This window comes from Pan troglodytes, chromosome 14 (assembly GCF_028858775.2).
Source record: "Pan troglodytes isolate AG18354 chromosome 14, NHGRI_mPanTro3-v2.0_pri, whole genome shotgun sequence".
In the NCBI taxonomy this organism is placed as follows: domain Eukaryota; kingdom Metazoa; phylum Chordata; class Mammalia; order Primates; family Hominidae; genus Pan; species Pan troglodytes.
Genome location: NC_072412.2, coordinates 77,410,448 through 77,437,844, shown reverse-complemented (window position 1 = coordinate 77,437,844; position 27,397 = coordinate 77,410,448). Strand labels below are relative to the sequence as shown.

The 27,397-nt window shown below is 35.4% G+C and overlaps 1 protein-coding gene across 2 annotated transcripts in view; it reads left to right on the top strand.

Moving 5' to 3' along the window:
• Positions 1 to 27,397, top strand: part of DACH1 (dachshund family transcription factor 1) — a 429,256-nt gene that overhangs the window by 109,984 nt on the left and 291,875 nt on the right. The gene's annotated exons all lie outside the window — the stretch shown is intronic.

The window sequence follows — 27,397 nt, the reverse complement described above, 5'->3', positions numbered from 1 at the left end:
ATCTTTTAAAATAAGATGGTTTTTTTTTCATTGTTTTGAAAACAAACCCTAAACCATAATATAAGTCCTTTCAATATTCTGAGAATGTTGAATTATAAGTTTTAAAAGGATAAATGAGGGTGCATGTTCAATTCTCTGAACCCTGGATTTCTAGGAAATAAAAATGAATTCCTGGTAGATAGAGTCTAAGTATACTTTTAAATGTCTTGGCCGGGTGCGGTGGCTCACACCTAGGTAATCCCAGCACTTTGGGAGGCCAAGGCGGGCAGATCACGAGGTCAGGAGATCAAGACCATCCTGGCTAACACTGTGAAAACCTGTCTCTACTAAAAATACAAAAAAAAAGAAAAAAAAATTAGCCGAGCATGGTGGCATGTGCCTGTAGTCCCAGCTACTCGGGAGACTGAGGCAGGAGAATTGCTCGAAACTGGGAGGCAGAGATTGCAGTGAGCCGAGATCGGGCTACCGCACTCCCGTCTGGGCGACAGAGTGAGACTTCGTCTTAAAAGAAAAAAAAATAAAAAAGTCTTTAGTTTACGCATTTTAGTCTTTAAATTTAAATAATTTAAATTTTCTAGCCATTACTTTAATATTTAACATTTTTTAGTATTTTTTCCATACTGTCTCAGCCAATAAATTAATGGTCTATGATGAATATTCTCTATTATTTTGGTATAGTATCATAAGTTTAAAAGTAATGGTTTCCATATATTTGTTGCTAATGCTGTGATTAAAAGAAATACTTTTAGAATTCATGTGAAAGGAAGAGAGTAGGCAAGGGACAGACTTGATTTAGTTTGAAGACATTATACAAGTCTGTCTCTATTCTTAGATAGTAATTTGGGGAAAGTAGTATCCCATGTTCTTAAAGATATATGTGAAGAAATTGATAGCTACACCATTTCCTCTTAATGTACTGAATTAAAAGTTAGGATGCATACCTTTCAGACTAGGTTCTGCTACTTAGTAGCCCTGGAACTGTCTGAATTTCAGGGGTGCCATTTGCAAAACAAGACAAATTAGACCTAACTTAAGACTTCCTAGCTCTAACAATAATCTTGGGACCTTGGGACATTGACTGCAGAAAGAAGAGATTTAACTAGCTTTGGTCAGAGCAATAAAATTAATACCAGTTTCGTCTGGCCCACTGATGTCACAATTTAAACTTGAAAGAGAGTTCTGTGAAAATAGCTTTTCATCACCATTGTTTTTCTGATTGGGGTCCATGTTTAAATATCTACCTGTATAACAGCCTTGTATTGCAGCTTTAATGTCCAAAATATCTTTTTTTCCTCAACTCATGTGTGATATATTAATAAAATTCCCATAAACAGATTTTTCTTGTTTTGCTATACTTGATTGGGGTCTGCTATAAAAAATTAAAGCTACTAAAGGTGGGGAGATATCGGCAACTCTGTTGAACACTGCTATTCAGTATTAGCCAAGTGGAGTGTTTCCAGGCAACATCTTAGTATGTAGAATCTACCCTGAACATGATAAAATAAAACTCATAGACGAAGTTAATGATTTTTCTTGTTAATTTTCAAAGAGAAGATGAAGAGATAAAGTAGTTTATGATGATTTCCCCCCCGGCCCCGGTCTTTTTGCCCATCTCCTGGATAAAAACAGAATGATATTAAAAGCGATGTGACCCAAGGAAGAAATGATATTTAATGATTCATAACATACTTGCCTTATTATTCTACCTGTTTTTTATTAGACTCTCCTGCAATGCAGTGAATCACCAGATAGTGGCGTTTTTTACGTTTTGCAGAGTTGTGCGATATATTTGTGCCTTTTTTTTTTTTCCTGGTTATGTCTAAAAGATATAATTTGGCCTACATTTATCTTTAATGGAATATTTTTTGAGAATTTCATGAAATACTTTAGGAAATGTGAGACACCCTGGGGTATTACAAAATCTGGGCTGGAAATCACTGGCCCAGAGAATGGTTACTAAAGTCTGACAGCTGTTGGGTCAACGGGCTAAGCCATTTAACCTCCATAAACTTCATTTTCCTCATCTGTAAAACAAAACTCTTAGTGCTGACCTACTTCATAGTTCAGGTTGGCAGCAGCTAGGAAAATACTGAGAGTCATCATCCCCTTGCAAAGTATCAACTCCCATATCTTCTAAAGACTGCACATACCATAGTACAGATACTTGATTGCATAGCATGAAAGGGGGCAAGGAAAGGTAAATTATTATTTGTAGTTGGACAGGAGCCAGGAAGCATATCTCATATTTTTAGAGATATTAATTGGGAGTATCTATATCAAGAGCCATGGGTGGTGCCAGAAGGGAAATGGGCACGATCAGAGAGGAAGCACTAACCAGGTGAGCCAGCTGTGAATTCCTCCATTTTAAAGCACTAATAGAACAGTCTGGAACTTTGCTTGAGGAAATACGTATTTATTTTGCTGAAACAGGATATAAAAAAAGAGAAAATGGAGGAAAATAAAAGTAATACTCCAGTGGATGATGTATAGAGTACATTAAAAAAGATAATCATGAGTCACATTAAGTCAGAATTAAGCTGCTTCTGATTTAGTATGTTATTTTGGTTTCTCTTTGCATCTGTGGCCTGAACCAATTAGAATATTTTGAAACAATAAAACATTTGGTCATTTATACTTTGACTATGGCATGAGAATTACTCTATATTACTTTTGTATGATTTGTACACATGGCAACTAATATTTCTTGTATAGTAGTTTACAGCTCTCGGCAGCTTTAGGGGTAGCTCATCACAGTGACTTTGGTTTTAAAAAGGAAATATGGAATAATCCAAAAAAGAATAAACCATTGCAGATAATTGAGAATTGATTATATTTCACACACTCAAAATGTGGAAAGTTCTAAAGTGCTCTTCCACTTGTGAAGCAAGTTAGGTAGGCTGGTAGTGAAATATTGAGGGCAATTTTCTTCATACTATTACTGGAACAGTGTCAGCAAGGCAATCTATGAATGTTTGTACTTTTTCAGACCTGGATATACTAACTTCGTTATTTATATATCTTGGTAAGTGATAAGTGAAAAAGGCATTTAAAAAACTTGCATACTTCTTTAAGTGATTACATCTTCAAGCAGATGTTAAAATAAGGATTAGCCTTTTTTTGCATGTGATGGTGCACGAACCTTTTAAGGAATCTGTGAATTATTGCTTTGGTTCAGCATGAGTGCAGTAAGAAGAAATGTACCTCATCTGTAATACACTGTGTAGACTAATATCAGCTCCTTTTTTCTTATATTGCAGCGAGATATTGATCTGGTAAACTGGTACCATATTGGAGCTGTCTGTTGTGGTATTCATCATGCTGTCACATCCCTAGTGCCTTGAAGTTATTGGAAAGTGGAATTGAGAGAGTTCTGTCATTTGGTGTGGCAATCCATTCACAGGACAGTCACTACAATATTTGCAGTGGTTCGCTTATTTTTCTAGCCAGGATAGCTTCACCTTTAGTAACAAGGGGGCCTTTCTATTATCCCATGCATAGTGGTATTAATAGGTTAGGTTTAACTCTTCTCTGGCTTGCTTTCTTTGTGTATCATTGCTCTTTTCTAGTCACTGCTCACACCTGCTGCCTGTCCTGATGCTGATGTATTGGGCTCATTTCTGTGGGACTAGTATATCTGAACTGTGACTTCAAGTCCCTTATGCTTTTATCTGACGGTGGTGAGGAGGCAAAAGATGAACTTTTATATGTAGAAAGCTTTAGTTTCTTCACACACTAAAATATCAGTTAATGTTAAAAGAGCTTTCAAAATATAAAAAGATATTGTCAATCTTCAATGACTAGATTAAAGAGTTTGAATGAATTATTTTTGTTTTGGATTCTTGCTGGCAACTTGATGATTTTAGTAGAATGTCATGTTTTCTTAAAAAATCAGAAATGACAGATTTTGTTTGGGGGAAATAATTATTATCTACTAAAGAGTGTTAAAGTGTATAAAGTGTTGTTAATCTTTAGAAAGATGAGTTCCTGAAATTCCAAGTAATAATAATTTCAGCTATAGCTAAGTAACTGAGCAACAGAGAGAGAGAGAGAGAAAGGAAGAGAGACAGACAGAGAGAGAAAGAGAGAGAATTTCCTGGTTTGTAGGAATTTAAATGCAATTTTAAAAGTTGAATAATATCAAACTAGGTTACTATTTTGATAGACCCTAATGTAAAAATTACGGCTACTAGAAACCAAGACTATAGTTCTTTGGAGAAAGTATATTTTTAAAATCAACAGTTGAGTAGAACTAAATATGCAAATATGTGATGTATTTAATGTACGACTGTGCACTATTGTTAATACACATTCACAGCATGCACTGTAATAGCTCAGAAGGAGCTTTCAGAGCATTTATGAGCTATGACATGCATTTATATTGAGTTATCCATATGTTTTCTATGCTAATCTTAAAAATATCCACTTATTTGCTGTTGCTTCAGGAGGATTAAAACCTCTGAGAGGATGGCATTTCAGTGACTTTTCTATTCTTTCATTAGTCAGTATTTTTGTTTATATGACACTCACTATAAAGGAAATACTAAGGGAGTCACAGAATAAAGAGAGATTTTTTAAAATTTCAATCAACAATGCCATAAATTAGGTGATACATAATAGTAGAATTCACACATAAAAGTTTTAAATAAGTAGCAAAGCAGTAACAAATATTGATCACAAGAAGTGTATAAGCTTTTGTAGAAATACTAAGTTCTCATTTCAGTGACATATTCGGCTTAGTTTGCATTATTGCTTAATATGAGATGAAGCATATTATTTTAAGAGGTGAGAAAACCATACAATCTAATATTTTGTTGACATATTTTTCTATTATTTAAAATTGTTAGTTTTTTACTTTTTTACTTTCATATTTACTCTTATTCCTGCTAGATATTTTTCAGAATATATTTTCATTTTAGATAGTTTACTCATACTACATCTTACATCAGGACATGCTAGAGGTGAGGGTTTATTTCTGGTGAATCAACATGTAAGATGTAATTATAAAATAATTTCTGTATCCCATTAAGAATTTAGATCAACAATATCTTCAATTATTAGACAGGGCAGAATTTTGCAAAGCCATTATTGTGCTATTGGTATTCACTAGAATGGACAGAAATAGAACATCACTGTCCTCTGTAAACAGTTTCAATTTGATCTGTGTACATGATAAAAATCTTGGCTTCTCAATGCATTTAGGTGCTGTCATAGCTGTTGTTGCCAAATAAGAATGCAGTGTGATGTTATTATAGTAAACAGCACTTAAGCACAGCTGGCAGAATTGATCAGGGCCACATTAGAGTGAACTTCAACAGATGACTGACGCAGCAGAAACAATAACTGAATATGCAAACAGTTCTTGCAGTGAATGCTCTGGGGATCAGGCACCATTATTTTTGACTTTGAACAGGGAAAAGGGGCAGATTTGTAACCTCCTTCCATACAGAAGGGTTCTGGGTATTATGTAAACATCTGACTGCCATTTATAATGCTGGTTAGTTACAATGCAAAACTGAAGCCTCTCCTGACTATTTACATTCCATTAATTATTAAAGGAGAAAAACATAAACATCAGATAACTTTGTTTAATGTTTCACATAGGATTTATTATTTTTTTTAGCCATCTTTTCTCAATTAATGTTAGTCATCAAGAATTTCTGGTTTAACTTGGACAACAATGTGTGTGTTTCATTGATGGCTCCCACCCCTTCCCCTAATTATTACAAGAGCTAATTATGTGAACTACATATTGCTGTTTTCTTATTGTAATGATTGAATCATTAAAAGTAAGCAGTGTAGAAATATTAGATAACATTTATTCATGATATTTCTTTTATTCTTGGTTTTAAAGTCAATTTCTATTTTGCTAATAACTAAAAATATCAAAAAGCCATGCATGGTAGTGAGGACAATTAAATTAAACAACACTTTCATTTCCTAGTTCAGCATTTATTTATTGAATTCTAAAGAAACAATTTGCACTTTAAAGCAATATTAAACAATTATTCTTATACTCTAGCTAAGACACATATTAAATGAAATCATACATTAGATTGTCATTAAAAGGTACATTTACTTGAAATGCTAACTTTTCTCATTCTTTTTGTTAGATCCTTAATTCTGTTTTCATTCATTCATTTGCTATGTGAATTTATTAATTAAATAAACACAGATGTGGCATTTTTGCGGCAGTGTAAGGTACAGTTTCTTAGTCCAAGGATTAGGAAACAATCCAAAAGAAGCAATTATTGCATGGTAGGGTAAGTGGTTGCTACTGGCATGCAAAGAGAGTGTATTTCAAGAAGCTCAGGTATTTCAGGGCAAGTTTTCTAGAGGAGATGATGTTAAAGTGTAGACTCTAAACATCCGTATAGTGGAGTGGGGAGGAGAAGCAGGGGAAAGGAGGATGTTCCAGGCAGAGAAAGAGCATGAGAGAAAGCAAGCTGTTAAGAGTGAATGTGACCAAATTTTTGAACTCTGCATGATATTTATTCCCAACAGAGTACCTGGCACATAGTAGGTGCTTCCATAAATAGTTGCTTGAAAGCATAAAAGTTTGAGATAAAGACAAGTGTTTGTTTATTTTTGTCTTTAACTTGGCTTTCACAACTGGTGGTCCCTTTCTTCAATCATTCCTCTCCGGATCCTCAGCTCTCCGCTTATCTAGCTCTTACCTCTCACCCTCATGATGCTTGTTTTCAAAATGGAGACAATAATGCCTATAGCATGGAGTTGTTGTGAAGCTTGGAGATGACGCTTACGGAACTCGTGTTCCTTAGTCGGGTTCACAGAATGGTATAAACGACTAACAGTTTCCCAAGTGTTGCTCCTCTCTACAATATTAACATTTCTTTAGTGCATCATGTTTTAAATCTGAGAGATGATTCCTTAATTGTGCACTTAAGGGAATGCCTGTAATTTTCTCATTTGAAAGAGGCTGAATAAGGTAAATTTGTCAAAATATTAGTAATAATAATTATGTTTACTGAGTACTGACTCTGTGCCAAGCACTGTGCTAAGAGCTGGGATTTGCGGCATTATCCATCATTCATTTGGTGTATCAACCCAGGTTTTATCTGATATGTTCAACTTTTTCTTAACAAATGCCCCCCCCCCCCAAAAAAAAATCTAGTGTGTTCTCAAATAGAAATTAGTCATTGGATATTTTTAGGCAAATTAAAATCTTCATAATTTACACACAAAGTGCTTGGATTTTGGATTGGTGAACAGAAAAATATAGAAAATAGGGCCAGGCAAAGTGGCTCACGTCTGTAATCCCAGCACTTTGGGAGGCCGAGGCGGTGGATCACTTGAGATGAGGAGTTCGAGACCAGCCTGGCCAACATGCTGAAACCCCATCTCTACTGAAAATACAAAATTAGCTGGGCATGGTGGCAGGCACCTGTAATCCCAGTGACTCAGGAGACTAAGGCCCAAGAATCGCTTGAACCCAGAAGGCAGAGGTGGCAGTGAGCTGAGATCATGCCACTGTACTCCAGCCTGGGTGACAGAGTGAGATTCCATCTGAAAGAAAGAAATAAAAGGAAAGAAGAAAGAGAGAAAGAAAGAAAGAAAGAAAGAAAGAAAGAAAGAAAGAAAGAAAGAAAGAAAGAAAGAAGGAAAGAATATTTTTTATATTTCAGGTAACATAGAGAAAAATTAGTAAACTCTAATCATGTTATGACAGATGATATATTAGTTAAGAAAATGTCCCATATGTTTTTGTTTTTGAAATCCTTACATTATTATCTGAGCTAACAAATAGGCATTGTTCTTTGAAAATATGAAAAGCAGATTTCCAGTCAGCTTATACAGGGTAGACACCTCAAGGCCCTGGGAATGAGGATTGCTATAGTAGTAGACCAAGAGGGACCTGTTGACCTTTATTCAATGGTGCCCCCAGAGTGAGCTCAAGGGCAAAGGATGTTCTGGGGATGATGGAAAATAAGCAACAGGAATATCATTCTAGCGAAGCAAGCAGACCCTCCACTGGATTCCCTTAAATTGATTTCTCTTTTTAAAAACTAAGGGCTTGAGCTTGTTTTATTCCATCTGTAAAATGATTTCCAAGCACTTTTTTATCTCTAAGATCTCTTTAGCTGCCACTCACTGTGATCAGCTTTTGGCCTTATGAACTGAAGTGTATGGTCTCAAAGTTGTATTCCATGTTACTTTATTTATCTTAGATAATGTCCCCTACCACTTTATGTTCCCCCCCTCAACATTGTTTGGAGCTTGCTCCTTTTTTTTTTTTTTTTTTTTTTTTCAGATTCCAATATTAACAGAGCATGTTCACAACGTGTTAATCTGTGTGAATACATTTGTAAAGCTGGCCAGTAAGTAATAAATTTGAAGGTTACTTTGGATGGGAAAAGTATTCTAACTGTACTTAATCTTTTTATAGTTGGAAGTCAACATGCTGTCCCCCAAAGGTCTCTCCATATTGCTTTTTGCTTTTCACCAGATTAGATGGTTTATTTGCCTGTCAAGTTCATGCACAAACTGGGCAAGACCTTCCTGCACCTCAGGAATGTGAGAATGGACCAGGGTTGTCTCCAAAGTCCTACGTATTGGTCCTGAGAAAGCTGCTACAGTGCTATACAGGGACCCATTAGGACACAATTCATTAAAAATTCCCAGAGAAAGGAGGCTAGGATGGCAGAACTCAGATTTCCTTGCTTCCTCCCATGGACCCAGTAGAGATACTCTCAAGGTAAATGTAGCTCCCAAATTTATCTAAAACAAACATGTAGTGAGGAAACTCACAGAATCTCCTAGAGCATCCTTGTATGGAAGCCAGCCTGGGCATGACATGAATGCATTTTGAGCTGGGATGCCTGATTTTCTTTTTTTGGGGGGTGGGGGGATGGAGTCTCACTCTGTCACCCAGGCTGGAGTGCAATGGTGCGATCTCTGCTCACTGCAACCTCTGCCTCCTAGGTTCAAACAATTATCCTGCCTCAGCCTTCCTAGTAGCTGGGACTACAGAAATGCACCACCTCACCCAGCTAATTTTTAAATTTTTTTAGTAGAGACAGGGCTTCACCATGTTGGCCAGGCTGGTCTTGAACTTCTGACCTCAAGTGATCCGCCTGCCTTGGCCTCCCAAAGTGCCAGGATTATAGGCATGAGCCACGACGCCAGGCCTGGGATGACTGATTTTAATTATTTTTTCTTATTAATTCTGTACAGTGTGTGGACTACATTACATTACAGTGTGTGGAGTACATTACATGATCTAGTATTAACTCTCATCATTGTGAACAATTTTGAATTGTAAGTAATTTTTCCTGTAAAAATTACCATTCCTTTGCAGAAAATAGATATTATATATCATACAACTATTTTTATATACAAACACAATATATAAATACATAAATGCAAAAATAGTTGTTGATAGATATAGCTATTATGTGTCAGTGCATATACATATGTGTTAATACATATGTGTTACTACAGAATTATGTGTTAGATATTGTGTTAATACATATACATATGTGTTAATACAGAAATGTGTACTCTATCAAGCTGAATATTTTTGGCAGGAAATATTTACCACATTGTATTTTTAGTATATCTTAAAAAATATTAAAATAAATACATTCACTAAGTCAACATAGCTTTGACTTATACTTAGTGAAGACATTAGAGAAGTCCTAGCCACTTCTGGGAAGGAACCCAGAAACTTCTCTAACCTTACATGAGCAACCAGTGAAGGCTGGCACCAGTAGCTCATAAGCTTGATTAGATAACACAGGTAGCCTGCAGATACTGTGGAGGTTTTTTGTTTGTTTGTTTGTTTGTTTATACCATTTCTTTTATCAGAGATGCTAACACTGAGCACAGCAAGGAATAGGTTGCTGGTGCTCTGGGGGTATAAGAGGATTCCAAACAGGACTTTAGTGGTGAGGAATTCCCAGTGACCTGGGAATTTTTGTAGTTGATTTCATCTTATTAAAATCATTATGCCTTTTTTAGTGCCACATTTAAAAAACATATTGCAGTTAAGTGAGTTTACTTTTCATCAGTGACCAAATCTGAACTCCAAATGTGATTGATTTTTGTATTCTTAAACTCTAAGCTTCCACTTTGTCATCTATAAAGGGAAGAGTTTAATTTCAACATTTTTTTCCATTCCTATCTATGGGTTTCCTCTTCATTCATGTATATTTTGGAAGAATCTTTCTTGTACATGATGTTGTTTATTATTTTACTTTATTTTATTTGAAACAGGGTCTTGCTCTGTCATCAGGCTGGAGTGCAGTGGCGCAATCTCGGCTCACCGCAACCTCTGCCTCCCGGGTTCAAGTGATTCTTCTGTCTCAGCCTCCCAAGTAGCTGGGGTTACAGGCGTGTGCCACCACGCCCAGCTAATTTTTGTATTTTTAGTAGACAGGGGTTTTCACCATGTTGGCCAGGATGGTCTCGATCTCTTGACCTCGTGATCCACCCGCATTGGCCTCCGAAAGTGCTGGGATTACAGGCTTGGGTCACCGCGCCCGGAAAGTGCTGGGATTACAGGCTTGGGTCACCGCGCCCGGCCGCATTATGTTGTTTATTATGATGTAACAATTACTTTTAAAAAAATATTATCTTATCTCTTAGTAAGTATAGATAACTCTAATGTTTTGAGGTGTAGTGGTGGAACATGGTAACCCCTCTATTTTCCCTGCAAAAGCCCTGCAGTTTTATTGGGATTGGGTACACCGTTTTGTTTGCATAATGGCAGTTCTCAGTGTAGTCTCACTCCAGTTGGTGAAATGTAAAGCACCACTCACTTTGTAACATTGTCTTTTGGGCAGAATTGCACAGTTATACAAAGCAGTTACATGATGTTCTTGTTTGGTGACTGTTTCTCCAGGAAGATTCACATTGAATTATTTCTTAATCTCGATGTCACATTTTGATGATACAGCTTAGTTGGTGGAAACCTGAAATCTGTGAAGCTATGTTTCATCTAGCCTTCTGTGCCATGCCATTGCAATTTAGACATCCATTAGAATTTATATATTATGATAGTATAATGCAATTTGCATATTCACCAAGTAGCAAGAAATTATTGCTTTTCTTCCCTTTGATACTGTGAGGTCATATCTGACATGCATACTAAAGTTTGGATGATAATTATCTTTTGGAGATGCCATTACTGCAGAGCATTCATTTTTCAAAGGTATTTGTGTGCCTATTACATATGTTCTCATGATAATGAACCTGTAGTAGAACTTTAAAAGAAAAGAAGGGGAAAACTAAAGTGGGGACAGATGAGTTCTTTAATAACTAAGAGATTTGTGGAAAGAAATAGTAGACAGAGAGACTTATTTTGAAACAAAAAAAAGGAATGAAAACAACCCTTTATAATATTCAGTGTCACATAGTCTACAACCTGATTGTATAAATGTGGTTTCATTTGATTTTCACAGCAATCTGTAAGGCAGATGATATTATTGCCACTTTATATATGAGAAACAATATTCCGAGATATGAATTTGCAAAAGGTAAAAGAATAAATAAAAAACCACAAAACTTCTGATTCTAAGTCTAGTATTCTTTTCAACCAAACCTTGCTGGGTTGCTTATGTAGAATTCATGTTTGACTCCCAAGACTAAACTGGTAGAAGGTTAAAGAAAAATTCTAGAGTTTGCTAAAGCATATATACACTTTTAACCTATGATGTTTCATGAATTTAAAACAATTATAGAAGTTCCTTTCCTTTTTGTATGGATTCTCATAAAATCATATAAAATTTGATTTATAGTTTTCATAGAAATGTTTAAATCCCAACCAAAGTGGGCACCCATGTGTAATATTCTTCCAGGATAGTTGTTAAATATGTGATTGCATATTCTTAGCAGCATGGTCTTACTGTTTGGCTACACTAATTGTAAGAGTTTTTGCCTTCTTGTGGAAGTAAGAAGTGTCTGTTTGTTCCTGGTTCCTATGTGGATAGGCCACACTAATTCCGCTACTGCATCACAATTCTTCAGAATTGTGATAGGAAAGATACTTCTGGCTCTACCGTCCTCCAGGCAGGATATCACCATACCTTTAGTGCTTCCTCAGCTACAGCTTTCAGATTTTACCTCTGGTTGCTTTCTAGTTTGTGTATGTCTTTCTTGAACTGTATCAGGCATAAGCTAACCAATGCAGAAGATGGTGAGAATTCTAAGTGCCTTATCTGGGACACTGTACTTCTTTTCTTGTAAACTTCTAAAATTCATGAGCTATATTTCTGCTTCATTGCTGAATTAAAATATGTTATGAGGTAGTCAGTTTATCCATTGATTATTATTTCCAAATCATCAAATGGTTCAACCTTTCTTTGTTGCTTTTTCTACTATTTAGGGAGGTATCTGTAACTGCACCAAATCAATTTATTAAGTGCAATGCTTTTAGTAAAATGACACCTTCAACAGAGGTCAGGACAGTAAAATTTCCTTATTTACACCTTATCTGTCCTCCGTGGTGTTGAGGTTTGGGCATGAGAACCAAAAAAGTAATTTGGTTCCTTTGTTATATTTTCGTTTTTACTTTCCAGGGTTGGGGGCTTTTATCAACCTGAAAAAATCTTTCTATAAATCAGTCGACTTTCAACATAATTAGGAGAAGCTGAGATGACATGGAAATAAATATTTCTGCAAAGGGATTCAGTCATTTTATTTGAAAAAGACATGAAAAGTTCCTTTAAAATATAATTTTCTTTTTTGCTAACACGAACAAATTAGAAAACTTTTTTTCAAACATTCATATCAATCTTCCTGAAACACTAATATTTATAAAGCCATAAAATCTGTTTAAAGGCAATTAGGAAACACAAATTGTCTAAGGAATTAAGTCCCACATCTCTTACCTGTCATAGGATATTCTCCAAATCAGATTCATTCCTGGCCTTTGCCATTTATCAGTTCAAGAGACTTTAGCAAGATACTGAAACCCTCTCCATTTTCTTATCTCTGAGGAAGGATGTATCTACCTCATAGAGTTGTAGGGACTGTGCGAAAAAGCAAAACCTTTAGCGAAGTGTGTGGCTCCTTGTCTTTAATAATCAGCAGTCCTGATTCTGCTGTATAGAAACAGCAACCCTTGACTTCAGACAGACCATGCAGTCTTGTCACTATTTCTCAAATATACTATTAGGATTCTATTTCCATGTATCAACTTTATTGGGGGTCTTCTGCCATGGCTTTTCCCCCCACTCTGTTCCACATATCTAGAGTGTGTTCTGCTTTGGGGTTCACAAAAAATGTATTCCCTGATTATTCCTCCCTTTAGTGATCTGTCCTTCTTTTGGCATTCACATGACAAGTTTGCCAATAATTTTGGCAGTGAGTTAAGTGTATTATATAGCCTTGCTTAACTTCTGTCTTCTGGATATGTATGTCTTGGTCTCTATGCAATTGAAAACTCATTCTACTATGTCCATCATATCACTGTGTAAATACCAGGACTTCAGTAATGGTTATTTAATTCAAAAAGTTGACCAATCAAGAAGTCAGTGTTTTAGCCCTCACATATGTTATGTGACTTTAGGGGGGAAACTTTACCACAAGATTCATAAATTTCTACAGAGAAATAGCACATGGAATAAAAATTATTAGACTATCTTTAGAGAGGAGATGCTGAGTAGGAACAAGAGAAAAATAAAGGCAGATTTTGCTTATTTAAGTTGTCTATACTGATCCCTCTGCAAACTGACTTTTGGGAAATCCTTGAGGTAAAAAGGAAGATTGAAATGTTTCCAGTGTCTTAGAAAAAAAAAATGTATAAGATGAAGAAGATGATGTTGAAATATTCCCAAGGTGACATTTAGAAGAGGCTGCAATTCTGCAGACAGCAGAAATCCCTTTACTAATAGTAAAACATATCTTTATTTTTCATTGACACTTCTATTTTGCAGAGAAAACTACAAATAAAACATTTCTTTGCATTTTTCTTCCTTTTTTTTCCCAATGGAGTAAATATGAATAAATTTTAGGAATGTCTCATATTTAACTATACTAATGAAATTTTTGCTTGATAGTGGTTAGAACATTTTACATGTTATAATTTCAACATTAGTATGATATTTGGAGGGACAAGAAGAATAAAAAACTGGTAACGACCATTGATATTTAGAAGTTTAACTGAGGAAAATTAGTAACAAATTAAATTTCCATAACATATCAGTAAAAACTTGGGTTCCAACTAATCTGTGGGGCTATGTATTATTCTGTTTGCATGCTGTTGACAAAGACATACCTGACACTGGGAAGAAAAAGAGATTTAATTGGACTTACAGTTCCACATACCTGGGTAGACCTCAGAATCATGGCATGAGGCGAAAGGTACTTTTTACATGGCAGTGGCAAGAGAAAAAGAGGAAGAAGCAAAAGCGGAAACCCCTGATAAACCTATCAGATTCTGTGAGACTTATTCATTGTCATTAAGAATAGCACGGGAAAGACTGGCCCCCATGATTCAATTACCTCCCCCTGCATCCTTCCCACAACATGTGGGAATTGTGGGAGATACAATTCAAGTTGAAATTTGGGAGGCGGCACAGCTGATCCATATCAGTCTGTATTATCTCTCTTTTTTTCTGCTTTAAGTGACTATGCGTAGGTGTTGTTTTCAGGGATTATACATAGGTATTCTGAAAGATGGGGTTATTTTCTGTTTCATTCTTTGACTAAGTGGCTTCTTTTGTCCTTATGTGCCAGAATAGCCTAAAAAATGAGAGAAAAATCACTCAAATAGAATTAAAAAGATTTGGGAAGAAAAATTATTTATTTTACATCTTTATCCATTATATATGTTTAATAAGTTTATTTTATAGATTTAAATAAGTTAATAAGAATTAAATTACTTTTCAAATTTAGCATAAAAAATAATCTCTCTTAGACATATTATCAGAGGGATCATTAATTTTATCAAGCATTTTGAGGGAATATTTTATTGTCTTCAACAGAAAAATAAAAATACAATACTAAATAAAATAAAGAAGTGGATTGCAGGATTTTCCCCTAATAAAATGTCCCAATCTCTTTTTCATTTTAATACTTCCCCTTAACCATAATGAAGTAGAGTTGAGCTCCATTCCTGGAAAAACAATAAGACGAACAAAGTTCTTGTTTGATCAATGTTTTTATGCCAGCCTGTCCTTACTTAGCAGTATCTGATAAGGCATTTCCTTGTGGGCATTTTTCTTTTCTTCTCTTTTCCCAATAATCAAAATTAAAAAGTCAATTATTGAATGACTTCCATGTGCTTGGTACTTTGCAATGGAAATTTTGCCAAATACGCCATGAGTAATATTTCAAGAAACTGTTTGAACTTGGGTGGGAAGATGATATGTACATAGCAAGTTACTTGTAAGAAAATGGAAAGATAAAAACAGCATTGTAGAGTTAAGAGGAGAGTTATAACAATTACTACTAGTTTTTCTTTAGAAAACTAGTAGTTTACTGTTTTACCTTGAGAGTATATTGCTACTGGGCTGATGTGGGCCATTTCATGTTATCTTCAGTGATACAAAGTAAAAAGTCTTCGCTTTATCTGTCAAGGCCAAAATAAAGTGTCAAGGCTAAAAGGTAGGTAGATGGCTTCCATTTTAACATAATTTTAAAAAAATGTTTAGGAGAATATTCAAATCTATGTTATAATCTATGTTTTCAGTATGAAAAATGACAACATATTATACATCATATCATCATGTGTTAATATGTTCAAAATAAAGTGATTCTTATAACTTTTCACTTTAAAATAATACATTATGTACTGGGAAGTAACTGCTATGAGATATTAAATACACCCACACCCCAGGCAGTAGCACATGCAGTATCTTATTCAGCTTTATGACTGTTGCTACCTTTACCTTATGCTTTAACTCTGATAGTTGATCCTCCAATTTGAACTGTCTTAACATAAACAATTTTTTTCTTTGATGCACAATCACTTGAAATATGAATAAATCAATATATTACTGAGGAGTTTTAAAGAACATAGGCCAAGGTTTGATTTCTATGTGATCTTTAAATTTAAAACATTATCTGCTTTCTAAGATGTCTTTTAATTCCCTGTGCTTCGTGTTTAGCTGGTTTCAAATTGTCAATAAAAATGGGGACATACTTTTTAAAGAAAAATACTTGTTAAAGGAAAGAGTTCTTGAAATCATGTAATTTTGTTTTGTTTTGTTTTAGAGTGAATTCTTCTTTAATTGACTTGTAAAGAGTGAAGTATTTGGAATTCATTTTATTTGATGTAGGTAGTAGAAAATAGCTTGAAGAAGATATGCCAGATGTGTGATTTAGCTGTCTTCATCAGTCTTGAGAAAATAGAGTGAGCAAAGGATAAATCCAACAGTTGTTGAACTACTTTTGCGTGTGGGATTCTAGTTAATGAGACAATGTCTGGATGCAATTATTTGGAAAGTTCTTGACCTTTTATTTGTACAAGTTGATATAATTATGATTTCATGAGGAATGGTTTTGAAATTCTTAAACCAATTTTAGTCCTGTGTTTACATTGTGTCTTTTACTTTAGAAATCCTGGAAATGTTTTCTACTTTTAACTTTTACAGTGTGTCTTTAAAAGCTCACGTTATTAGCTTCAAAGTGTTTTAGATTAAATTCCCATTTCAAAGAATTATTCTTGCTTAGTTACAAAGAAAATTTGTAACAGAATTCTATGATTCTTAATTCAAATGCCTTCATATTTTTCTATTTGTACTTGATGATAAAAAATAGAGAAAATAAATACATGTGTACCACTTCTTACTGGCCAGCTAACCAAACTTAGCAGTCAAGTAACAGCTGCAAAAACCACTCCAGGTTCCTAGCTCTGTTTCTAGAGCTATCTTGTCCAGGACAGTGGCTGCTACCCACCTGTGGCTCTTGAGCACCTGAAAGGTAGATAGTGCAAACTGACATAGTCTTTAAGTGTAAAGTACTTGACAACTTTAAATAAGATAATAGGAAAAAAGAATGTAAAATTTCTCAATAATTTTCATGTGGGTTACTTATTGAAACATAATAACTTGAATACATTAAGTAAAATATATTGTTAAATTACTTTCATCTCTTTAATTTCAATTTTTTAAAGATAGTGACTAAAATGCTTACAATTTTATATGGGGTTTTCATTATATTTCTATTGAACAGTGCTATTCTACACACAAGCTCATCTTCCTTAAATATTGTTGCTGCCTCGAACCATGATTCCATCACTTCTTTTCATTGGCCAATTTCTTTTTTTCTTTTTTTTGAATTGAGACATAGTTTCACTCTTGTCACCCAGGCTGGAATGCAATGGCGCGATCTCGGCTCACCACAACCTCCACCTCCTAGGTCCAAGAGATTCTCCTGCCTCAGCTTCCCACGTAGCTAGGATTACAGGCATTCACCACTACGGCAGCTAATTTTTGTATTTTTAGCAGAGATGGGGTTTCACCATGTTGGCCAGGCTGGTCTTGAACTCCTGACCTCAGGTGATCCGCCCGCCTCGGCCTTCCAAAGTGCTGGGATTACAGGAGTAAGCCACCGTGCCTGGCTGCCAATTTCTTATAATAGTTGTTGATTCGCGTTTCTTCCTGTGTCCAATGTAGACTACAACTTCTTGTACATTGTCTTCCATAAAAATTTATTAACTTTCCCAATTCCCCATTAAAGTAACCTGCAACTTCTTCGTTGCCAGATCGTCTCAGTCCTTATTCTCTTTTCCTTTCTGTTTTTTTTTCTTGAGCATCTGATAGTTTTCTGTCTTTTTTTTTTTTTTTTTTTTGAGACAGAGTCTCGCTCTGTTGCCCAGGCTGGAGTGCAATGGCACAATTTTGGCTCATTGCAACCTCTGCCTCCCTGGTTCAAGCAACTCTCCTGCCTCAGCCTCCTGAGTAGCTGGGATTACAGGCAGGTGCCACCATGCCTGGCCAATTTGTTATTTTCAGTAGAGATGGGGTTTCACCATAATATTGGTCAGGCTGGTCTTGAACTCCTGACCTCATGATCCTCCCACCTCGGCCTCCCAAGGTGCTGGGATTATAGGCTTGAGCCACCTCACGCAGACAGTTTTCTGTCTTTTAAGTTTTCATTTTGCTTGTTTCCATCCTGATCTCTTTTTCCCTGAATTTTATTTCTCAATTAATATTGTAAATGTATCTTTTTCACCATGGAATTGTTTATCGAGTATTGGAAAAAGTATGGGACAAAATTCCCCTCTCTCCTCGCTCACCCTGCCCCAGTACACCTTGTTTTACCTATATTTCTCAAGACTGAGATTTGCTACTCTCTATTGGTGGAGGGGAACTCCTATTTAAGAATCACTTCCATGGGGAGCTACTCTTACTGATGAAAATTGATCAAACCCTGCAAGTATGCAAGAATACTTGAGGTTCTCTTTCTTAAAATATCAAATAACTCGTGCTTTGAATGATTACTTCCGTGCAGATGACTTCCAAATATATGTCCGTTTTTCTCCGCGGAACTACTAGTACTTGTCCCATTACTGAAGAACTTCACATATAAATTCCACCACCACCAAAATATATTAAAAACTGAGCTTATCTTCACTTTCAGCGTTACTCATCTTGTTTCCAGCAGGATCTCTTTTGTTTCAGCTAACCAGGCTTTCATATTTTCAGTCATTTTTAATAGAGACTTTGCTCCCTGAATCCTTGCATTTTATAAGCTATTAAACATTGCTGATTATAACTTCATTTTCTCTCAACTTCACCATTCCTATTGCCTCTAGTTTATAATATTGCTGATGTAGTTTGGGACATGATAGACTTTAGGACAAATGAATCTTCTAAATGATTTCCTTGCCCACAGACTTTCCATTTATGTTTGAAGCCAAACTATACATCAACAACAGCAAAAAGAACCCTCTCCTCCAAAAACCTTCAGTAGTTACTGATTGATTATAAAATAAGTCAATCTAACTTTTTAAAATTTAAGGCTTAGTATTGTTTCCAAACTATTTCCAGATTGATTGCATTCTTCTCCATTTTAAAGATGCCTTCATCAACTAAACTACTGCTGTTTTTCATAAATATTGTATGTTCTGTGGCTTTAGTGCTTTGGCTGTTGTTTGTCCCTATGTGGGGAGGGTACTTTTTCTGCCAAATCCCTCCTTCCCTTACCCCAAGTCTCGAATTCCAAGTTCCATTTGTGTTCCAGAGTTCCCTCAAAGGCTACCTGCTCCAAAACTATCTTCATGGTTTTGCACAACGCCTAGTTCTCTCTTCTGAACTCCCATAGTTTTTTCCCTTCAACTTTTTTTTTTTTTTTTTTTTTTTTTGAGACGGAGTCTTGTTCGGTCGCCCAGGTTGGAGTGCAAAGGCGCGATCTTAGCTCACTGCAACCTCTGCCTCTCGGGTTCAAGCGATTCTCCTGCCTCAGCCTCCCAAGTAGCTGGCTAATTTTTGTATTTTTAGTAGAGACGGGGTTTCACCATGTTGGCCAGGCTGGGCTCGAACTCCTGACCTCTAGTCATCCGCCCACCTCAGCCTGCCAAAGTGCTGGGATTATAGGCGTGAGCCACCACATCTATAATCTTCAACTTTTAAAGTGTCATTTATCAGATTGTATATGGTGTTACGGTTTTCCATAAAGATGTTTTATGTTCTATTTACTCTCTAAGAAGACAGGATCTGTGTCTGATTCCTTTGTTTACTACAGAGCTGAGCACATGGTATTTAATACATTATAGTTTATGAAAGTTCCATAACTATTTATCAAATAGATGCATGTACTCATATACATCAGATCGATTAAGAAAACACACTATTACTGCTCTAATCCTATTGCTGTGATTGTCTATTGTTTTTATACTTCTGGGTTAACTATTGAATAAAAGGGTAAGCATTCATATTGATTTGACTCCCTCTTTCTTACGGGAAAAAAAATAGCAGTGCACTTTGAATATATTAGAATGCTTTCACTTTTTCACTTCTGCTATCCAACCCTTTCAAGTATATCGGGCCCCATTCCATTTGTCTTTCAGCAATCATACACTTTTATATTTATATATATATTTTAAAATCTGTATTCCTTTTTAAGATATTTACTTTTTTTCCTTAAGCTGTTACTATGCTTTATCAGGTGTCTTTTTGGTCTTATCAATAAAATTGCCCATATGTTCAAGGCCTTTGTCATTATGCTTTAGTACTTCAGTGAAGGTATGCTGCAGTATACGTAAAAAGTCATTAATAAATTTTTGAATGAATCTGATATGTGATGGCACATCATGGTAATCTCTTCTAAGGTGAATCACAAACAGCCTAGACTATATGTGTCCTCTTAACTTTGAGATTTGTTTTCAATAATTATTACTCTTTGGTCACTTTGAACAAAAGCTATTTTCATAGACTCTGGTCCTTCAAAACTCTTTCCTATTGCTTGGGGTTGATGTCTAGAAAATCCATGCATACCTCTACCACTCTGCTGGCATTTTCCATACTCTCTGTACACAGCTCAGTGTATTTTGGTAGCTAGTATCATGGAGATAGATTTTTAATGCATTTTATAAGAAAAAGTGAGGTGTGAAATAGCCAGCAATCATTTGCAGTTGCCAAAAATGCCATGCAGGGTGCCTTTGATTTTACCGACTGCCACAATCTGGCTCAATTCCTTGTCATTATCTAAGACAAATTTCTACTCTCTTGTGTTATAAAAATAGATTAATTATAATAAAACAGGTAAAATTTTGAAATGGATTACCTTATGGGAAGTAAAAATAATTGGACTCTCTCCCTTAATTTCTAAATTACTTCTAGAATAAGAGCAATGTTTGGTGAAGAATCTTAACCCATCTAAGCAATGCGTTTGTCAAGTAGGAAGGGATATATATAATCCCATATATATATGTATATCCCATATACACATATCCCATATATACGTATATCCCATATACACATATCCCATATATACGTATATCCCATATACATATATCCCATATATACATATAACCCATATACATATATCCCATATATATGCATATCCCATATACATATATCCCATATATATGCATATCCCATATACATATATCCCATATATATGTATATCCCATATATATGTATATCCATATACATATATCCCACATATATGTATATATAGGCCATATACATATATCCCATATATATGTATAGCCCATATACATATATCCCATATACATATATCCCATATATATATGTTTATCCCATATACGTATATCCCATATCCGTATATCCCATGTACATGTATATCCCATATCCGTATATCCCATGTACATGTATATCCCATATCCGTATATCCCATGTACATGTATATCCCATATCCATATATCCCATGTACATGTATATCCCATATCCGTATATCCCATGTACATGTATATCCTGTATCCGTATATCCCATGTACATGTATATCCCGTATCCGTATATCCCATGTACATGTATATCCCATATCCGTATATCCCATGTACATGTATATCCCGTATCCGTATATCCCATGTACATGTATATCCTGTATCCGTATATCCCATGTACATGTATATCCCGTATACGTATATCCCATGTATATGTATATCCCATATACGTATATCCCATGTATATGTATAACCCATATACGTATATCCCATATATATCCTGTGTGTGTATATATAAATATCCTGTGTGTATATATATATATCCTGTGTGTATATATATATATATCCTGTGTGTGTGTGTGTGTATATATATATATACACACACATACATATTCAAGTGTGTTTTTATTTTTATTTTATTTTATTTTTTGAGATGGAGTGTTACTCTGCCACTCAGGCTGGAATGCAGTGGTGCAATCTCAGCTCAGTGCAACCTCCGATCCCCAGGTTCAAGTGCTTCTCCTGCATCAGCCTCCTGAGTAGCTCGGACTACAGGTACGGGCCACCATGCCTGGCTAATTTTTGTATTTTTAGTAGAGAAGGGTTTCACCATGTTGGCCACTGACTGTGCTTTGGTTTGGCTTATAGGAAATAATTTTTATGAACCAAAATTACATATAACATTCATTTTAAGAGAATAATATGAATTATTTATGATGACAAGTGAACCATTATGTAAAATGCTACTGTCATTAATAAAATGGCACCCTATGATGTGAAACTGCAAAATGACTAGCTTACTTTTAGGAAGTCACCAACACACTGGGATAATCTGATTGACAATTACATCATATTTTTATATTTAAGGAGTCCTTGCTCCTGTGTGCTGTCTAAACCACTGGTGGATGAATACTTTAAAACAATTCTTAATATATATTAGTGCAGTGCTGAAGTTATCAAAGTGGGTCCAAAGAATGAATATATCAAATAGCAGTAATAGGCCAGGTGTGTTGGTCACACCTGTAATCCCGGCAGTTTGGGAGGCTGAGATAGGCAGATTGCTTGAACCCAGGACTTCAAGACCAGCTTGGGCAATATAGTGAGACCTTGTCTCTACAAAACACAAACAAACAAACAAGCAAACAAAAAACTTGGCCAGGCAGAGTGGCGCACATCTGTAGTCCCAGCTACTCAAGAGGCAGAGGTGGGAGGATAGCCTGAGCCTGGGAGACAGAGGTTGCACTGAGTCGAGATTGTGCCACTGTACTATAATCTTGGTGTCAGAATGAGACTCCTTCTCAAAAAAAAAACCAAAAAAACCCCCAAATAGTAGTAATAATTTAAAATTAGAATAAAACGTGAGCACTTATGATATATTGTTTTTCACCATTTATGAATACCTTTTTTTTTTTTAAAGGACCTTGCTATATGGTTAGGGTTTGGTTGTTTGGAGGTGAAATTGGGGAAAGGCATTCCAGACAGAGAAAATGATATGAGTAAGTATAGGCAGATAGGAAAGATCATGGGGAACCAAGAGAAGGAATTGATGGTAGAAGATGTTAGAATGAGTTTGGAATCAGACCATAAAGACATTCCAGTGTCATGCTAAGAGGTTTGGAAATACCCTGTAGAGGAGTGATTGACAAACTGTTTCTAGAGACGGTTAGATAGTAAATATCTGTAGGCTTTGCCAGCCTTGTGGTCTCTGTTGCAACTATTCAACTTTGCCATTATAGTGTGAAATCAGCCATAAAATAAACAAAAGGTTGTGGCAGCATTCCAATAAAACTGTATTTACAAATAAAGGTGGGCAAGATTTGGCCTACAGACTATTATTTGCTGACCTCTGCTCTAGAGAAGAGGGACCCAATTGGTGACTTTTTTTTTTTTTTAGGAGTCTCACTCTTGTCACCGAGGCTGGAGTGCAGTGGCGTGGTCTCAGCTCACTGCAACCTCCACCTCCCGTGTTCAAGTGATTCTCCTGTCTCAGCCTCCCAAGTAGCTGGGATTACAGGTGCCCACCACCACACCCAGCTAATTTTTGTATTTTTAGTACAGATGGGGGTTTCACCATGTTGGCCAGGCTGGTCTCGAACTCCTGAGCTCAGGAGATTCATCCGCCTCGGCCTCCCAAAGTGCTGGGATTACAGGTGTGAGCCACGGCGCCTGGCCCAGTTGGTGATTTTTAAGCCAAAAGGAGAGGTAATTAAACTAACTGCTGAACTAGGACAGTAGAAGAGGTAATGAAGGAAGAGATAGATTGGACAGAGCTTTTGAAGTAGAGATTATAGATTTCATGAAAAATTCAAGGAAAAAAATAAGTCGTCTTTCATATTCTGGAGCCTAGATGGAGCTATAGATAATGGTGGAATCAAGATCCCCCAAATATTGGCAGGCTGGAATGATAGATCAAATATAGTTAACATAAGTTTTATAAAGGTCAATGTATGATCTTCGTTGAAAGGGTTCAAAATGGTGTACTTAGCAGTTTACATTCAGAAATTATTTGAAGATTTTAGTTGACTACTCTCAAGCTCAATTATGAGTTTGAAGAGACAGCATAATGAAGCAAAAGAGTATTGAAATGATCTCAGAAGAACCCTTGGAACTATAAAACTAGTTATTCCATTGGATCCTTAAAATAACTGCTGAAGAATATAAGGCATGAACTTTTCTCTATAGAGACAGAATATTTGGGAATTCAGATCTAAGTTTCTTTCACAATTGGATTCAGTTGGATTGAGCATCCATTCTCAAAACTTCACAATATTTTAACCTCAAGCAATTCTAACAGCGGAGTCTAGTCTACGATTTGAGTGTTAATATTACAACCATGGGAATTAGGTAAAAAGAATATTCCATAACACCATTTTTAAAGAACATCAAGAAACAGGCCGGGTGCGATGGCTCACGCCTGTAATCCCAGCACTTTGGGAGGCCGAGGCGGGTGGAGCACGAGGTCAGGAGATCGAGACCATCCTGGCTAACACGGTGAAACCCCATCTCTATTAAAAATACAAAACGTTAGCCGGGCGTGATGGCAGGCGCCTGTAGTCCCAGGAGGCTGAGGCAGGAGAATGGCATGAACCCGGGAGGTGGAGCTTGCAGTGAGCCGAGATGGTGCCACTGCACTCCAGCCTGGGCGACAGAGCGAGACCCTGTCTCCAAAAAAAAAAAAAAAAAAAAAAAAAAAAAAAAAAAAAAAAAAAAAAAAAGAAGATCAAGAAACCAAGGAAAAGAGAAGTTAAGTGGCTTGCTTAAGATCACCTTGCATTCTAGTAATCTAGTAATAGACTCAACATTAGAATCTTGTGCTGTTGTATTTTTAACCCAGGCTTATCTGTTTAATAACACGACTGGCTCTTGAAGAATATTACAGAGAGAGCTTTCCTCGTGGAGTTCAACTACTTTAGACACTTCAGATTATTGCAAAAGTGTTCATTCTCACCATCTTTATGTAAGGTAGATAAACTACAATTAAGTAAGTAATAGTTAATTGCTATAACTGTATTCCGTTTGAAAAAAATATTAATTAAAATATACAATTTTAGGTTCCTGATATGCTTTGAATGTCTTAAGAGTCTCAAAAGGACAACTACATTCTGAAATTAAGAAAATGTGGCCCTTAGAATTGCTTAAAATCATCACATTTCAAAAAAAAAATACTGATTTGTATAATTGTAGCTATTTTACATGACAATTATAACTAATAAAAATAATGATAAGACAATAACAAATCTTAATGGCTGAATGTAAAATAAAATTTGCTTTCTGCTAAGTAAGCTCTCAGGTGCACAACAAAGTACATAATGCTTTAGGTGTTTGTGTGTCTGTAAATGCCAAATAATGAAGAGTGTGTGTTTGTATATATCTGTACACACATATACATATATGTGTGTATGTGTGTGCAAACACTCATATGTACATGCTCACACAATATATAAAGGAAGAAATTAAAATTAGACAACATTATACAATAAAAGTAAACATTTTGTGATTGATTTTTTGACTTTGCGTGCATGACTCATGCTTATTTCAAATACATTCAGAATGAGTAGACTTGTCCTTCATGTGATTGAAAACATACATTTTACACAACTTTTTATTTCTTCTCTGTACTTAGCTTTTAATCTAGGAAAAAGAAATGTGTAAATAGTTTAAATACTTGATTCCTCTTGGAGAACAAGTTTGCACAGAATAGAATAGGCTGGTAGCCCCAGGTAATGACTTCTGCCTTTCTTAGAACTTGTTTTCACCTTTGTTGCTTTATTTTTCTTTTTTTTTCTCTTTTATGATTATTATTATTATTATACTTTAAGTTTTAGGGTACATGTGCACAATGTGCAGGTTAGTTACATATATATACATGTGCCATGCTGGTGTGCTGCACCCACTAACTCGATATCTAGCATGTTGCTTTATTTTTCTAGTTATAAGATTAGAAAAACTGATCAACTTTCATTGTACCATGAAAAAAATGTCTTTAATCTTATGTTTCTTTATAGACATGATACATATATACAGAATAACTTGTTAAGATTATTTTTGAGTGGAGCCGCAATAAATGTTCATTCCATATTATTGCATTTAGGATACACTGGTAAATCAGAGGATTTTAAAATAAAGGTGTATTGGTAGTGAATATTTCTGTTACACAGGTACCCATCAGGCTTGGCTTATTCTGCTTTATGGCCTTGTAAACAATTCTGAGAAGTTTTATTATTTTTAGTGTACGTTGAGTAATTCTAATTACCTAATATTCTTCCTCTGGAGAGACTGAAAACTTCGACAATACACTAACAATTGAATTCACATATGCATATTTTATTTTAAACTGATTCTAAACAAGTTTCATTCTGTGGGTCTGTCATTGTGTTTGTCATTGTTATGCATAGATTCCACAGGACCTGACTCACATTTAACAGTATTAAGGGATGTAACATACATAGCAGTATGCTAGCAAGAGAGTGATTTTGTGATAGCTTCATTTTATGGATATCAATCCTGATTACTAGTGATAGACTACCATAACCCAAGATTCTTGTCAAGGTCATTGCCATGTTGATGCTTTCCTTAATATATTTACTTTTCCTAAAGAGGAGTGGTGTCCTTTTATGTATTCATTTGTGTGTGACTTTTGAAATAAGTATCTCTTAAAATCTATCAGAATGTTCTCTCATATGTGTGGACTAGATAGATTGCATTCAGAAATGCCATTTTAGATCTGATTATTAATCTAAAGGGGCTATGAAAAATAAAAAGAAAGCAAATTCATTTTGGGAATAATTTATTCAAAATAAATGTGCACTCTGGGACATGAAACAAGTTCACTTAATCTGTACAAACATTTAATGCAAAATCTTCAATTTAAATGAAGTGCCCCAGGTGAAGCTCTCCTCTCTATTGTCCATCACTCTTAGATGTTTTTGTGTTCTCTTACTTGGGATTTCTTCATTAATCTGGGGTAAATTCTTTTGTAGGATGAAGTAAATTAAAAAAAGTAAAGTTTTCCATATGCTTTCCATTCACTGTCTATTACACTGAGTAAGGAAGCTGATTATCATATTTAATTTACATAGTTAAAAAAACCTCAAAAACCAAACAAAACCCAAACAGGTGGTTTGTATTGAAGAAATCAAATAAGCATTATTATTATGGAATAGGTCAATTCTTTTTCTATTACACATTACTTGGATAGAATAAAGTAGACAGCTCATGCTGAGAAAACTGAAATGTAGAGAATGCAAGAGTTAAAAGACAGACAATACACTCAGTAGTGTCTCAGGCATGGATCTCTGAAAATTATGAAGAACCATCCCACTTGAATGAATAAAAAGCATGAGCTTATCTGTTGTTTGCTTTCAGTTTTGAAAGTCATTTTATAAATTGGGGATGCTAATGATTTCATCCTTCTGATTAAATTTATAGAATCATTTATTTCTCCTTAAATAAATGTTAAATGTATTTATGAGGGATTCATGGAAATTATTTTTATTGCTGAATACAATTTTTTTCTCTTTAGAGGCACAGTTTTTGTAAAGTGAAAATATTTATGATTATGCTAGTATAGTCCTTAGAGTCAT